At 38.7% G+C, this 15,469-nt stretch overlaps 1 protein-coding gene across 6 annotated transcripts in view; it reads right to left on the bottom strand.

Annotated features, from left to right (window-relative positions):
- Positions 1-13,086, bottom strand: part of LOC110978951 (von Willebrand factor A domain-containing protein 5B1-like) — a 31,508-nt gene extending 18,422 nt beyond the window's left edge. For 5 of the 6 annotated variants that reach the window (XM_022234320.2, XM_022234318.2, XM_022234316.2 and 2 more), the window contains exon 1: positions 12,825-13,086. The gene's annotated coding sequence lies outside the window, so the exon portion shown is untranslated. Of the gene's footprint in view, positions 1-12,224; positions 12,391-12,824 lie in introns of those variants that run through there. The other variant, XM_022234315.2, reaches the window with a different exon arrangement.
- Between the last annotated feature and the right edge of the window lie 2,383 nt (positions 13,087-15,469).

Here is a 15,469-nt window from a genome sequence, read left to right as displayed (position 1 = left end):
ATGTAATTAATGTAGGACAAACCGAACACGATGTGACGCTCGCGTACGAACAAGCGGGTTTCACACGAACATCGCAGCGATCAACAGTGTGTACTTATGAATGAGTAAAAACATCTTGTCAAGATGATTATCACGAAAACAAAAAATGTAGCTGGGTCAAAACATCAATAAAACTGGGAGTTGGTTTAAAGATGATGAAAATGAATAACATATCGGAAAGTAGTGAAAGTACTGATGTAATAGACGAAAAAAGGAAATAATTATTTTTGAATAGAGAAGTTGTTGTCAATTAGTTAACATGGACGAATTTAAAAAATGGTGTTGAATTTACGGTGTAATATAACCCAGCACTGACACTCTAGCAATGACCAGAAACCCTGCTCTAAATTATTCATAACGAGTCTGAATTTTCACAAAAATACAACGTTCGGAAAAGGTCAGCCTTGTCATTGAGGTAGGCAGGACTTGTCCCGACTGTTATCGAGCCAATTATAGAACTTTCGAAACACTTGAACGGCTTTTAATGTAGGAACAAAAAAAGAGAAACGACAAATGCTCATAAACGACCATGAGAAATAAAATGGAAGGATGGGTGTAAGATCTTCTCCATAATTCAACTGTATGATTACAACGCTATATTAAAGTGCAGTGTGCCGGTCTCCTTTTGGAATTCGTAGTTCTCAATCAATAAAATGGAAGCATATATAAAAAGAATTGCGTCCACCCCAACTGCCGAGTTATTTTGGGTGTGTATAGCTTCCACGACTTGCGAAGGTTTAACCTCGTCCCCACCGCCTCGCTCGTTTGGCACAGCTTGCCTGAGCAAGCTAACCGAGTGCACCATGTTGCTGGAATTAAATGGGCAACATGCACAGTCGTCCACTTATATGTGAAAATCCAACAGAGGTGAGAGTTAAACTGAAATGATATACATCACTGGAGTAACGACCAGTGCTTTGCATGGTCTTATTAAATGACTAATCTCTGCAACCTCTAATGGCTAAAACTGTCATAATTTATCACATCAATGGTGTTTTCTTTACTAATCACAACGCTCCTATTTCTTGTGATATATAGCCAATGAATCAGTGCAAAACCCATATACCCCCTTTCAGATAAAATCCTTCAAAGTAGATGTTGATTGCCATAGTAACGGGATGTGTTCCCATCGACCTTTCGTCATTTGCTTTCCCGCCGTCCGTTTCCGTGCAGGCGTTTCTTCCGTTAATTCCGCTCAATGTGCAAGCGCAGGAGATACCATAAGACAGACGTTTTGGCCGCGGTAATTCAGTATTTTCACCCGTTCTCTCATAAATTAAAGTCTTTCCCTAAACTAAATCTATTTCAACGCATCCTCCAAATCATATTATTTGCTGTTTATCATTGTGTCGACACAAATCGTTTCAACTTCACAACCGAGTTTAGTGTTGAATTTGAATCCCTGAGATTTGAAGCTTCATTAAAACGTCAATCGTAAACCTTTAACAGGAGTGCGCTCAAATAACAAAGCAACTCGGTTGAATTTGTTTAGCAAATTACATCTCGTCTCGCTCGGTGAATATCGCCTAGACTTTATTATGTTTATCGAGGCTTTCGCTTCGGAGAAGACCTGTATGCCTTTGATAACAATGAGTACAATGTACATGCTATGAATTTCTGATGGATCGGATTGTGTTTTCACATGCTTGGTTGTGTTTTCACCTAGCATGATGTCATTAACTCTAAAATAGGATGGGAGGGCGTAGATCTATCAAGCAAGTGTTAAAAAGGGACCATGTAGTAGTTGATTGTTCCAAAGTTAAATTTAATGTGTCAGGTTAGCCAGTTTACTTTTACCAGATAACAATACGGCACTCTTGTTTATATTTCACGCAAGCGAAGTTTGATAAAAAATAATTATCATGCTGTTTAACTTCAAGTATCGGCCTGTTCATATGATTCCCTTTCGAAATCGAGGGAGGGGAAGTCTAAAGTAGAAATTCAAACCTCTAGTTGGATAATATTCATATCACTGACGAAGCTCGTTGTTTGAAATATCACGTCATACATGCACTGTTACTTTATAATTGAATTTGGAAGACTTTTTTGGGTTTTTTTAAGTTAAATTTACAAAAACTTAACTTGACAAAATACGCGTACATTCAAGCTTTGGGGCTTCAGTTCATGTAGTTGGGAACTACATGAACTGAGCGGAACGGAATTTGGTCAATAATTTTGCCCACAAGTGAATTTTTGCTTTATTGCCTCCGACGTTAACCTTAGCAGAAAGCAAGATGCTTCAGTCCAACCAAGGACAATTCAACATGTAAACTAACCCCTTCCTGCATCCCTCTAAGAAGTTGCCGACGTCTTCAAGTAGACAACTGACCTATTCTACCTATCTCGTTTTCATTCCAAACCAAGAAACCGGAGACAATTTGTAAAGCTTATTGGACCTCACTGAATCTCTTGAATCAAGACAGCTCTCACACTTTCGGTTACTATTTCAGAACAAGCTATCGCTTATTTTACAAATTTGACAAAACAAAATCAACAATGTATATTTTAGTTTTAATCTTAGGGTCAACTTCTAAATTTAAATCCACGGAACCGGTTCTTAATGACAGGATTGGCTTTCGTGACCCCGATACATATGATCACAAACCATTCCAAAATATTAAATCTTCCTATAGCAGAGATCTGTTAGGCTCCAGGAGTCATCCGTTTTGAAATTAAACTAAAACGTTTAGTATTTATCCGGTTCTTCAGTACACAGGTGCTTTTTATGAATGACTTGCAAAATATTTTATTGGAACACACAGAAGCAGCTAGTTATTAAATGTTTGGTGTTGGGTTAACCACAAACATGGTAGACTGAACGCGTCAGTTACAATAAAGGATTCAAATATTCCTTTAATTAACCCTAACCCCCAAAGAGTATGTAAAATCGTATTGAAATCGGAGGATTTTGGACTGTTAGGGCTAAAAAAATAATAAATGACTAGGCACAGTCTACACTGGAAGTGAACATAAACCACACACGTAAGAGTGGCTTTTTGGCCTTTCTTATAAAAACAACTCGTAAGGTACAACCTGAAGATGTTTAAATACAAATTCACATCTTAATTTTCGATATCTGCACTAGAAAACAGTAAATACGTAATCACACCTATATTCGTCTAGGCACTTCTTTAAAGGGTAAAATATTACATGGAGGTTTCTTGGAAGCCAACACGTCATTGATGGCATATTTCACTCGTTATGGTCGGCTTCTTGAGTGCAATAAATTACCTGACAGGCCTGCAATCAAGCAAGCCTTCAACTTGAATGAACAAGGGGCCGATTGACGACACAGAAGCTACTAACCATAGACATAGTCCACAGCAAACAGACGCTGAGATTTTGAACGCTGGATCTTATTTTAATGGATTTCCATGTTCTGTTCCATGAGTAAAAAGTGATGTTAAAATCAGTGGCAAAGTGGAATGCCAAATGACCAACACGACCATCATTTAAATTCTAATCCACCAATTCCAAAATGTGCTTACGTGGACCATTTTCACTTTTTGCTTGTAAAATAGAGCAGTACCTGGTGTGGAATGAATAATAATGAGATTTGAATAAAGTGTTCCATACAAATGGATTCTACAAAAAACTTGGAAGCCCAACAACGTGCATTGACACTGAACACTGACAAAGTGTGAAGTTTAATCAAGAATTATTAATTAATTTGCCGTGATACTCAGAAGTTCTTATGCAAAAAATAAAACAATGACTCTCCTTGAGGATATATTTTGTTCTATGTTCGCGTTAGAAACTTGAATGGGCTTTCAGCGACATGTGACGTCACACATTGGATCCTTAGTGAAACACTTGCTATCCTGTTCCTAACCAATCGATATCATCCTGTAAATATTCGAATTTTCAGAAAAAAAGGATTGAATGGTATTTGCATTAGTTACAAGTAAAATTACGTTAATATGATTTTGTTGAAATTAATTATATCTAGCCTTGAAATTTCGTTCTCTAAATCTGTCTCCACTTTCCTTGTTATCTTGATATCTTGAGCTATTGAGGCTTGGAACAGTTTGTTCTGAATCGGTTTTAATTGGCTAAAACCTGACCTGAGGGCAGTGAATTCTACAGGAACAAGGCGACTGTTTGCAAAAATTTCACGTCAAAGCGATCCTCTGGAAGAATTCAGGACTATTACATGTAATTTCAAAAACGCTTCACTTTCTTCAGAAATGTTTAAAATATAGAAGTGGAAAATTACCTTTAAAAGTGTTCAATAGCTCTCACACTGCAGAATGTTTATGATCATATAAGTTTAAAAATCAAATGAACATGAAACAGTCGATTACTTGGCAGTACAGTGGTTTTCATCAATTGGATCTGGTGAGGAACGCGCCAAGTTTTATCGATTTTTGTCCACCTTCGATCTTCTCCCAATGACATTTTGAAGCCGGTATGGCTGACCGTTTTGCCGTAATTACTGGATTAAAGTTGACTGCAAGCAACAACAGCGCATTCAAAAACGAAACTGTTCCTCTTCTTGAATGAAATTACAAAAGACACTGAATGGAATTCGCTTAACTAAACAACCTGGATTTGGAGGAATCGAAAACAAAAACCACAATTCAATGAAAAAAACTGTCTATGTTTGGTCAGAACTGTCAGGTATTCTAAAGAATGTCAACCCAAGATCGAGTTATTAGAATTTACAACCCACGCTACATCGTAGTTACCAAAATTGTCAAGTTGTAGGCCTACATGTACATAAGATGGACTTGCTACGTTAATTTGCAAGGCAAAAAAAGACCTATAATGCCATCATCAGTCTCTCTCTGATAATCCCTGGTGAGATAAAGAGCTTAATCTATCGAACGGCAGGTCTTCTTCCATTTTAGCTTCTGAATCATTCACCCAAATTCCCAACGGATATTTGCATCACCAGGCATTCCCTGAAAATCCTGCGACCCGAGAGACATGAGACGGAATTAATAGAAATGAAAGCTGACAGACAACCTCGCGTAAACTCGAAAGCTGACAGACAACCTCGCGTAAACTCACGCTCCTTTTTGGAAGCAAATGAACCAACTTACATTCTAAACACACTCGTATAATCTAACATCCAATGCCCGTCCAACGGGCGTGCTATTGCTAAAGAGGGATCACCATTGAAACCCACAGAAGCAGCTGTTCGTAAAGAAGTCAACACTTCTATTACGTCTGGAAAAAATGAAGCCAGAATTATTCAAGTCACGACTGCTGCATGGGAGTTCACAAATAAACATGAAGATGTGGGCAAGCCCACGGACAGACCTCACATATACTCTGGCCTTGTAAGAGCATTCTGGGGGTTAGTTTGAATGAGTATACGTGATGAAAAACAACAAACCCTGTCCTGGTTAAACGAACGACAATGCCCTCAAAGATGGCTCATGTGAATTGCGTTTATCATCAAGGCTTTAGTCAGAAATGTCATGTGAAGCACAAACGGCATTTCACGGTCGGCTAACGGTAGGGCCTACAATACACGTGTTGAAATCATTACGCTCTGTAGCATCGCGGGTCTGTATTGATATTAGTACGGACTAAATGTACTCGTGAAATAAACCTCTTGTGAACTGAGGCGCGCAAAACGAAATGCAGGGCATTTTGGCATCGCATTATGGTTAATCTTGCATGGCTTTACTTTCGCCAAGGTAACATTAATACCTTTGACCTCAGTTTCTCATATTTCCTCACAGCAAATCTGTTTGAATGTTTCGCGAGATGTATATCCTAATCACAAGAGTAGTATAATACGAATATCAGTGACATTACAGGTCTTAACTATGCCCAAAAAACAACGAGCACAAATTTGGCAGTTGCTGGAGGGAGAATAAAATCTTATTGCACATATCGACGTGGTCATCTCCTCACCGTGCAGGGACTTCAAGGTAAACTTGTCTGCAATATAAATTGTCTGCCTTTCGGCATTGCATTCAACCTTACCAACTCAATTTGCGTGATTGAATGATGTGAATCTCATGGCTGTGAGCAGCAAAATAATAGTGAAAAAATTAAATGGCGTCACACTGTGGCTCAGGGGCATGACTGGACAGATGCGCCGGAACTAAAGGGAAATAAGAATACCGATGATAAATGATAATATAGGAACATCAATTCACCCCACTGGTAACAAACCCGGCAAAATACAAAATACGATTTGGAATTAGACCTGATTTCCATGGGTAACATATTGACAACCAATTCAGGAGGATTGCAGTGCAACATAATCCTCTTCATAGACACCAAAACGTTTTCATGAGCCACCAGAATTCGGAGTGTGGCACCCCGAAACATGAATTTTCAAACTAGATACAAATTTCAGCTTTTTACAAGTTAAGTAGGCCTAATGATCTTTGCAACAAGACACTTCAAATACAGAATCAGTCCTTGATACACCTAAAGAACCCAACAAAATAATTCGTGTTTTTTTCAGTCGGATCTCTCGTTCTTAATTCTCGGAGTATATCAATCTTCGGGCAGAGTGGAAAATAAAAAAATAAATAAACAGCAATTTAAACTCGTGTTTCAGGAAACACGACCACGTGAACGATCATTAGACAATGCACGGTTTATTATACTGAAACCTATAGACACATCATTTTCTACGAAGTGACGTGTCATTCCACACGATCGACTTGCACAATTTCAAGTTACATGAAATGTATATCCGATCAATAACTATGAACTTCGACACTTTCTGACTGAGACACGCCGTGTCCAACTTCATTGATTCTGTTATATAAGCCTCGTAGGTTAAAACGACCGGGATATTTGAGACGTCAATGAACTCGCCTGCACGAAGACACATGTTGATCAAAAAGGCAAATGGAAAAATTCTCCATCGATTGTTAAAGTATCCGTGAGAAAAAATAGAACAGGAAAATCTTCAGGCAAAATTGTTCCATTGCAAGGAAATAAGAACAAACCATTTGGCAATCAAAATAGAAACCTGTTTTGACCAGAACTACGAGAGAAAGGACACCCGAATTCTCCGACAAGTTGTTGTTTGCACGTAATTCATATGCTTACCAGTTGTTATTTTGACAAACCCACATAAAGACATTTCACAACTCAGTTTGATCTTTTCGGTTAGAGTTGTTGTTAGAGCTGTAGGCTAGTGATCCAAACAACAGGATCACATAATGCATTTGTGGCCTATATTGACGCAACATCTTATTTGCATATTTTGCATCTTTAGTAGCTGAGGAAGAAAACATTCGATACGATTGGAATTGGAAATAAGGTTGTGATTGTGGTCCAACATAGTCGGTGCAGAGAACAGACTTTAAAATGTCTGTCTGCTCTGACATCAATACATCACGGGCATTTAATTTAGTGGGAAAGATGGAATAACATCTCCCTCTAGACGAAGTCATGTCATCAATCACAGTTTCGATTTTTTTCTTTGACAGATTTCTTCAAGAATCAACACTATTATTAGCCCATTTACAAACTCCCACGGTTACTAAGAAATAACCCATTCAGTCGTGTCCTGACACTGCAGCGAGTGGGCGACAGACTCATGAAGATAAACAAAATGCGACAGCAGGAGTAAAAAATGCAAAGAGCAAGATGAATTCAAGTTGGGCTGATTGATGTCGGAGAGGATGAGAGTGAACATTTATCTCTTTCAACCCTGTACAGTGGTAACACTTGAAAGGATTTCACGAAAGGCAAAGTACACCGTCCACACAATGTGGGCAATTTTTAAAATTTGGTATTTTAAAAATGGTTTAATAATTAATTTTCGTTTCCGGGGGTCACACAAGGTAAAGACTAACTCATGACAGACTTCTTAATTAAGGAAAATACTCCATGTATTACAGTACAAATACGATGAAAAATCGGTTCAATTTTTAAAAACAATCAGAATATGCAGCAGACTGGTTCCCGTCCCGTACGTAGTCTCCAGACGTCTTACAGACGTCCTCCGAACATTGGGACCAGTAGCGGGTAATGAATCCGGCAGAATCCTTTTCGTTACAGAAAACAACTTCACCATAAATTGTTTATCTAAGATTTAACGCAATAATCACTGATATGAAATAACTTGCCATAAAATGATTTATCGATGACAATAATTGAAAAATAAATTACCACACTGTGATCAACAGAGGCTTAGCAAGGATAGGTACTTATGTTTGATTGTCTCCGCGCTGCACACTTATTTCAAAATTATTAAGCATTGATATTGGCCTAACAAAAACTTAAATATTCAGCATCCAAATTGACGGGGCTAATCGCACGGACCGCAGATAGCTACTGGTCCTTACAAAAGCACCGGGACATGTCCAAACAGATAGTTACATTTTCGAAATTCATGGATCTGTACAGGTCGCTGTTCGTTTAAATGAGCCAGAGCTGTTTTTAGACAGCTCTGAAATGAGCTGGTTTGATAATGCTATCATTGCAATGTCTTTGGTCTAGCTACCTCAGATATACATTTTAGGTCTATTCTGAGCAGAAAAAGCAACCAGATTACAGAAAGCCACATTAGTAAGCAGGACATGTGTTGACATGGATACTACACAAACAGCGTCTAAACACGTCTTCCTTTTACACTGGCACGTTTTCACGCTCATTTCAACTTCAAGAAGCGCCTTACCAGCGCCGGGGAATTGGAGCTCTTCAGGACCCTCTATGTGTGAATAATTCACCCAAAACGAACAGGTTGATGGCCTCAGAAGACTTGCCACGAAACCGTAGGAAGGAAAAACGCATAATAAACGTCAGCAACTTAGCTACTTCCAATTTTTCTTGCCTCCCTAAATGAAAAGCCCTGGATCAGTTTCAAGGGATGTGACTAATTGAAATCATGATTACGTGCTCATAAAATAATCAGTTTTCAGATTACAATTATCAGCTTTCATTTCCGTGAAATTTATAAAAAAAACTACAGCCAAATGCTCTGAAATCAAAATCGAAAGCGTGCTATAGACCTGAGAAAATTGAAATACAAGCATAAATCCCTCGACAGTAGTCTTACTACGCTGTTGTGTATCAATTTAGGGCTAGAGATCTGTCTCTCTTTAATTTCATCTCTCCACTCCAATCATGTTGCAAACCCAACCCTCATTCATTTGACATAAAACAAACTGACACATCAACATCCGTGAGATTGTAATGTGGTTGCATCCTCCCATCCTGAATTGTTCATCATCAACGACAGGTGGAAATCACAACGGATTGCACCAGGGTCTTTCAAAGAAATAAATCACTAAAAACAGAAGAAACTCTCCTGAATTTCGTTTCTGAACGCAAACTAATATTTCGTCATTGAGGGAGCCACGGCTGGTACGGCATTGCAATTAATTTCAGAAAGGGACATCTGTTACCGATACAAATGATATATTTTAGGCTTATCACACCGTTTTTTTTAGAAATGCGAACTGTCTTTAAATGTACAGGCCGAACATTCGTTTTTCTACGCTCTATAACGTCGTGTAAAACTTAACAGATCCATCGACGTGCAATTAAGTTTGTGGCTGGAATTCAAGCTTGTGACTGAAATTAAGTCCGAAGGGTTGTGGGTATTATTTTGCCACGCTGCGAATCTGAAATATCAACCAAATCGGAAAAACGAGCAATAATGCAAAGCGCTTGCAAATGCAAAGCGCAAAAGTGTCCAAGAAAAGGCCAGACGTCACCAAAAAGTCGGTCACAATGTCTGGAATCGAGAGTAATAAACACTTGACTTCCACATGAAGCATAAAGAGTAACGGATTTCATTAAGTCTACTGACATTTGATATTAAAAACTCCAGATACCGCGCTGACTACTAAACCTAAATGGCACATTTTGACAATCACGTGATAACAGTCACGAGACAGTGGCATATTGATCGTCTGACATGGCAAACGGTGATTACAAAGTGCTTTTCGAAGACCGACATCGAGGTTAAATGAGCAAACATAAAAAAAGTGCAAGACTGCATACTCCATAATATAGTAACTGAAAGAAGTGCAAAGACGTAAGCCATCCATGCACTGTTGTTCACATTTTAATTTAGTTCTTTGAAATCAGACCCAGATTCTGATTTTCAAATTTGCAGCAGGTACAAGTAGGCCCTAGTTCTTTCTACAGGGGCAGATCAGTGATTTACAGGGTGCAAATGTTGGTGTTTTTGAGAGTGAAGCAGAGAGGTTGGAAAAGTGCTGCGATTAAACATTTGGCATGTAATAAAAGTTTATCGCATTTTTTCTGTTTGATCAAGTTGAAGTATTTCTGTTAAAAAAGACAGCGCAGTCATTCGGAGACATATCTTTCATAGCTACCAGCACTAACGTTAAACGACCGACAAAGTTGTACCAGTAAGTCTGCAAAATCAACAGTGACGTACGATAGAATTCTTGTTCAAAGCACACAGTCGAGATAACCAACGATGACCAGTGAGTGCAATCATAGCTACTATGAGGTCATTTAGTTATTGCTCCAATGACTTTTCTGCAAAAAAAAAATCTGGATGACTCGAGGTGTGTTTAATTCAGGAGTCGTTTCAACAAACACCTTGCGCGATGAGTAACACTTTTCAAGTGTACGTTGATGTAAAGTACGTCATTAAAAGGCTTTTAAAATAAAGAAATATTAAGAAACTCCCCAAGTAATATGTGCCCAACATTGTTCGTTGTCTCTCTTTCCGTTTCCTCAGGTTTCAAGAGACTACGGTGATTTTTTGAGGAACCCTTAATTGGTATCATTATGAGGAATGATTAATTTTTAAAAAAAATACCTACAATGTACATTAAGGGTAAATATTCAGTGGACCGTTTTTACAAAAGAAACCTCTTTTAAAACTGTAATACAAAAAAATCATCATAAAAAAGGGAAAAAATCAAAAGAAAGGAGAAGCAAGAGTATACTGATATGTCAACACGATCAGTTACATTCAACTCATGAAATTATAAATAGGTGGGGAAGATCATTCATTCTGTCCATGTAATTACAGGCCAGCAGATGATCCAAATCTACGCTTGTCGAGAGCGTTGAATCATTAATCACACAAAGCAGATGAGGGGCGTCAACTCAGTTTGGTCTTTGGTCTTAAGGATGTCATAACTGTAATTATTTCTACAGCCCGTGAAGCCTTCCATTGATGACCGGTACCAGTTTCTGTCAGGCAAAAACGTGTCATTTTTTTACTTATTTATCTCGTCATTATTTAACGGTGCATTTACTTTTTATACGGATTGCATATAGAAATTTATGCAACTGCTGTTAATGATGTTCGTAATTATCACACCATCATGCCCATATTAGTGTTTCTTATGCCACATTACTAATGTGTCATTATTAAGTCAATTTAACCTCAAGCCAACATCAAAATGATTCTATAGGCCCCTACTGCGTTTAGTGTTCCTTTGGAAACTTGTTTACTGCTATTCTATCCACAATAAATGTTTTTTTAATCCTACAATACTTCCTCCAAACCAAAGAATTTCCAGTGAATACGTTCTGTCATTTCCACTCGTCTGTGGTGCTCGAGCATCTTATTCTAGTTGAGGACGCAATAAATTCTTTGATTTTTATAAAAAATATTATAATGGTTATCCTACCTGATGATGGAACGTTTTGCTCGATTTTTTAAAATCAAAAATGATTCTGAAAAACTATGTAGGTGACTTCTATTGAGAAATTCGACATCAATACTGAAGCACATTTTATTAACCATGAGCGTCACATACATTAAAACTCAAAAATTGCTCTAAGAACTACTCGTCAGACCTACGTGATGTCGAAGCATTGTTCGAAGACACCTGTGAATTACGATGCTGCTGCAAAATGTATTTCGTAACGTTCGGTTTGCAAACCCTTTCGGCTGAAACGTTACATTTGAAAAGAAATAAAAACCGACTCTAATTCAGAACTAATACGCATGACGAAATCACATGAAATAAAATGTATACCCCTGCATCGTTGCTGAAAGGTGTAACAGCTACCGATAGGCCCTTATCTGCTACAAAGAATAAAAGAAAATCACCTTTTAGTGTTTGTCCAATGACATCAAAAAGACCAAGGCTTTACCTTTAATGCCATGTGCTTATAATCCTGTGCACGATATTGCAAGTGGGGATGTACCTACGTTGTGGTATTACGCTCAATTATAATCACACACACTCCTGACGGCCATAAAGGCCTGATTAGACAACATGTACGGCCATCCATGCAGTGCTGGCCGGGTTGTATCTTACCTGTGGTAGAGAGTAAAATGGAGCAGCGGATATGCATTATCACAGTGCACAATCTATTCATTCCTTAATTGGCAAGTGCTGTTTTGCTGCTGTCGGCTATCAATATCTAACAGTTCATTAGGTCGGAGCTAACCATAGGAGGCAGGGAGCAATCTCGATGTACGTACATTAATCACGGGTCAAATGTCAACTGTAAACCTAGTCTCCTGTCGTGGAGTCTTTCGATATTATCTGGTGCAGAACACGTGATTTAGATTCAATATTGCTCTGGCCGAGCCACAAAGGGGCGTGACTGAAGCAAAAACATGAACTTTTTCATTAAGAAATATGCTCACACATGTGCTGCATCAATTCCCTTGATTTCCTTGGCCCTTCCCTTGAACACGACTGTAGAAAATGGCAAATGCCTAAGAGTAAGAGACACTGACAAACCAACTAAAAACCTGTTAGACTAAGTTTTCCCTTTTACTTCTACGTTGCAATATCCCCAAGAGTGATGATTCCAAAATCAAGGCAAACATTTCCAGACAAGACAAGGCCTTAGATTTTTGTTCTTAATGTAACTGTAGGCCTATGACCAATCTCTGTGTCGGTACTCACCTTTATGTGACTTGTAGATACGCTCTCTTACCCACAGCAGCGATCCGCTGCCAAGCGTCGAGATGTAATTGATCCAACATGGCTCCAGCGAGAATCAAGAACCTAAATATCTATAATCAATCTATAATGCCGTGATATTCTACGACATCAAGTCAGTGCACAAGTTCAACCAGGGTCCTCATATTCCTGATGAGAGCCAGTACGGTCGTAATGGGAATGCAGCTAAAATGGTGGACACACGTTGACGTCATGCATGGGCTAGCTTACGCGCGTTTGCGGCCAAGCCTGAGCAACGTAACAGGATTCAGTTATGCAAATTTGCGGAATGAAATGGTACGCGTGGTCCTTTGTACTTGATCACCGGGTGCGGTAAATTTTCAACTTTTTTTTTTAAGTAGGGCTAGTTTGGAGGCAGAGAGGTCTGGAGAGGTTAAACAGTCTAGCAGGAACCTTGCAAAATATCTGAACCAAGTTCAGGTTATAGTTAACATTAAAAATGGGTCATTACGCGTAAAAGTAATGATCAAATCACCTTATAATAGCCTACCTATTTAGATGTAAAAGGCATTTTAATTTTTTGGAATTTTAATCTCAATTTGCACTGAAGGACGCATTTATTTCTCTCGACAGATCAACAAAGAACATTTGCTCGAAACAGTAGTTTTGCAGTTAACGTGGCTAAAAATTCTTAGCAATACATGCATAGTATGAAGAAAAAGATGAATTTTAATTTGAAAATTGATATTGGCAGAGTAGTGACTTCATGTATTAAATGAACCAGAATTGAATTGCCCAATAACGTCACAGAGTGATTATTAAACCAACGCCATGAAAATGCATCGGTTTGACAAAAACAAATTGGCAGAAATTACTGATACTGTATTATCTAATCGTATCCATAGAGAGTTCTGATTTTGTAGTATACACGCAGATCTCTTGAAATTGCATTCAACGCTCCGTGTACGGTAACCCACCTTAAAACAAACACTTCTTTGCGTCGTCACCTGACTTGATCACAGAGTGAAAGGTTTATTTAGCGAATCTGAAAATTACAAGTGGCATGAGACTTGGGAACCCAGGCAGCTGTGCTGACTAAACACCTAGCAACAGGAATATGATCGGTGCTACATCTTGGTAGTTTCTGGCAACGTCAGTAACTACATGTATATTTCTTAAAATATCTTCACTGGTTTGGAAAAAAGTATATCCCATGTCATTCACTAGTTTGCTTATCAGAGATTCATAATCAAACAAACTGAAATTGTTCCTGTTTTGTATCAGCCAGAACATAAAATGCAAAGTGAATCTTCAATAACAGAAGCAGAAATGCAGCATTATTTCACTCTGGGAATATCATTATGCAAAATGCTCACTTCACTATGCAAAAACTGTTCTGCTCCTATCCAGCCTGGATTTCACTAAAAGCTATGTTCATATACTTCAAAGATCAAAATGAAACCTTACACGGGAGAGCTACCGTTTAAAGTGGTCTTTTTTTCCTATCTAGTGGGTGGAATTAATTATTCCCATAAATCATAATACATTACAGAGTGGGCAGATAAAATGAAGTAGCGCAGCGTGGGATGAAAACAGGCCTGAAACGAAAACTTTGTCTTAATATTAAACTAGAATAGCTGAGTGCATTAACCTGTTTAAATAAGGCTGTAAAGAGATTTTTTCCACATATCTTGGAAAAAAAAACATCTCGTTTCTGGAAACAAAGGAAGCGATGATGCAGTTACTTTCCATTACACTGACTATTCTCTCTAGATTCCTGGAATATAATTTCGCCTGAGAGCACCCGGCGTGTTACAACTGTGAATCGCTAGAATTATCAGGGGTGGATGTCTTCTCTCGACTCGCTGGGACGATTTCGAATTAATTGAAGCGGACATTTTGCAGAGTGGCTGTCTTCCGCGCGTCGCAGCGGATTTAGATGTTAGATTTCCCCGGACGACAGAGAAGACCACCTCTGTGGTCTGCTCGGCTGCAGGAATTCTTGTCGCAGTTTTTCCATTGGTTGCACTCATATCCACAGGAGATATTAAGGATTGGGAATTCAAACATGACTTGTTTACCAGAAAGAAACTCTGTAAATAGAAACCTTTCAGACGAGCGTGATTGCCAAACATCGGTGTCATCGCTGAAGTAGTACAGGAGGGGATCAACACATTTTATTTTTCCGACGGAACAGCGCAGCGTCTAATGAGTAGACATTAATGAGAGAAAAGTATGAAGTTAGTCATCTGTTCTTACTTATCCCATAGGATGCATGTATGGAGCTCACAGGTCAGTGTGAAAGGCACGCACTGGTAACAATGTTCGACACGTCACATCGGATTCAACATTGCTCACCGTAGTGCAAATTTTCAGGCAAACCATTATGCAATCGTATACAGGGCAGGCCCATTGACGTACCCTCGGTGCGCTGTGCCACACATTACCACACCCAGACACCATATCTTAAAATACATGTCAAGTTACAAATTCAGCGGCATGATCAAAATCAAACTGACCAGTCAATCCTGGGCATACTTTCAACCGTTGAATTTCAAACTGTTTCATAGGGGAACCGCAAGAGAATGCAAATCATTATGAATTCAACACCTTTGTGGGATTATTTCCCGGTGGATTCGATGGAAACG

The sequence above is a fragment of the Acanthaster planci genome, linkage group LG16 (genome assembly GCF_054643075.1).
Source record: "Acanthaster planci isolate LZ-2023a linkage group LG16, COTS_SCS, whole genome shotgun sequence".
Classification (NCBI taxonomy): Eukaryota; Metazoa; Echinodermata; class Asteroidea; order Valvatida; family Acanthasteridae; genus Acanthaster; species Acanthaster planci.
This window is presented reverse-complemented; position numbering and strand designations above follow the sequence as displayed.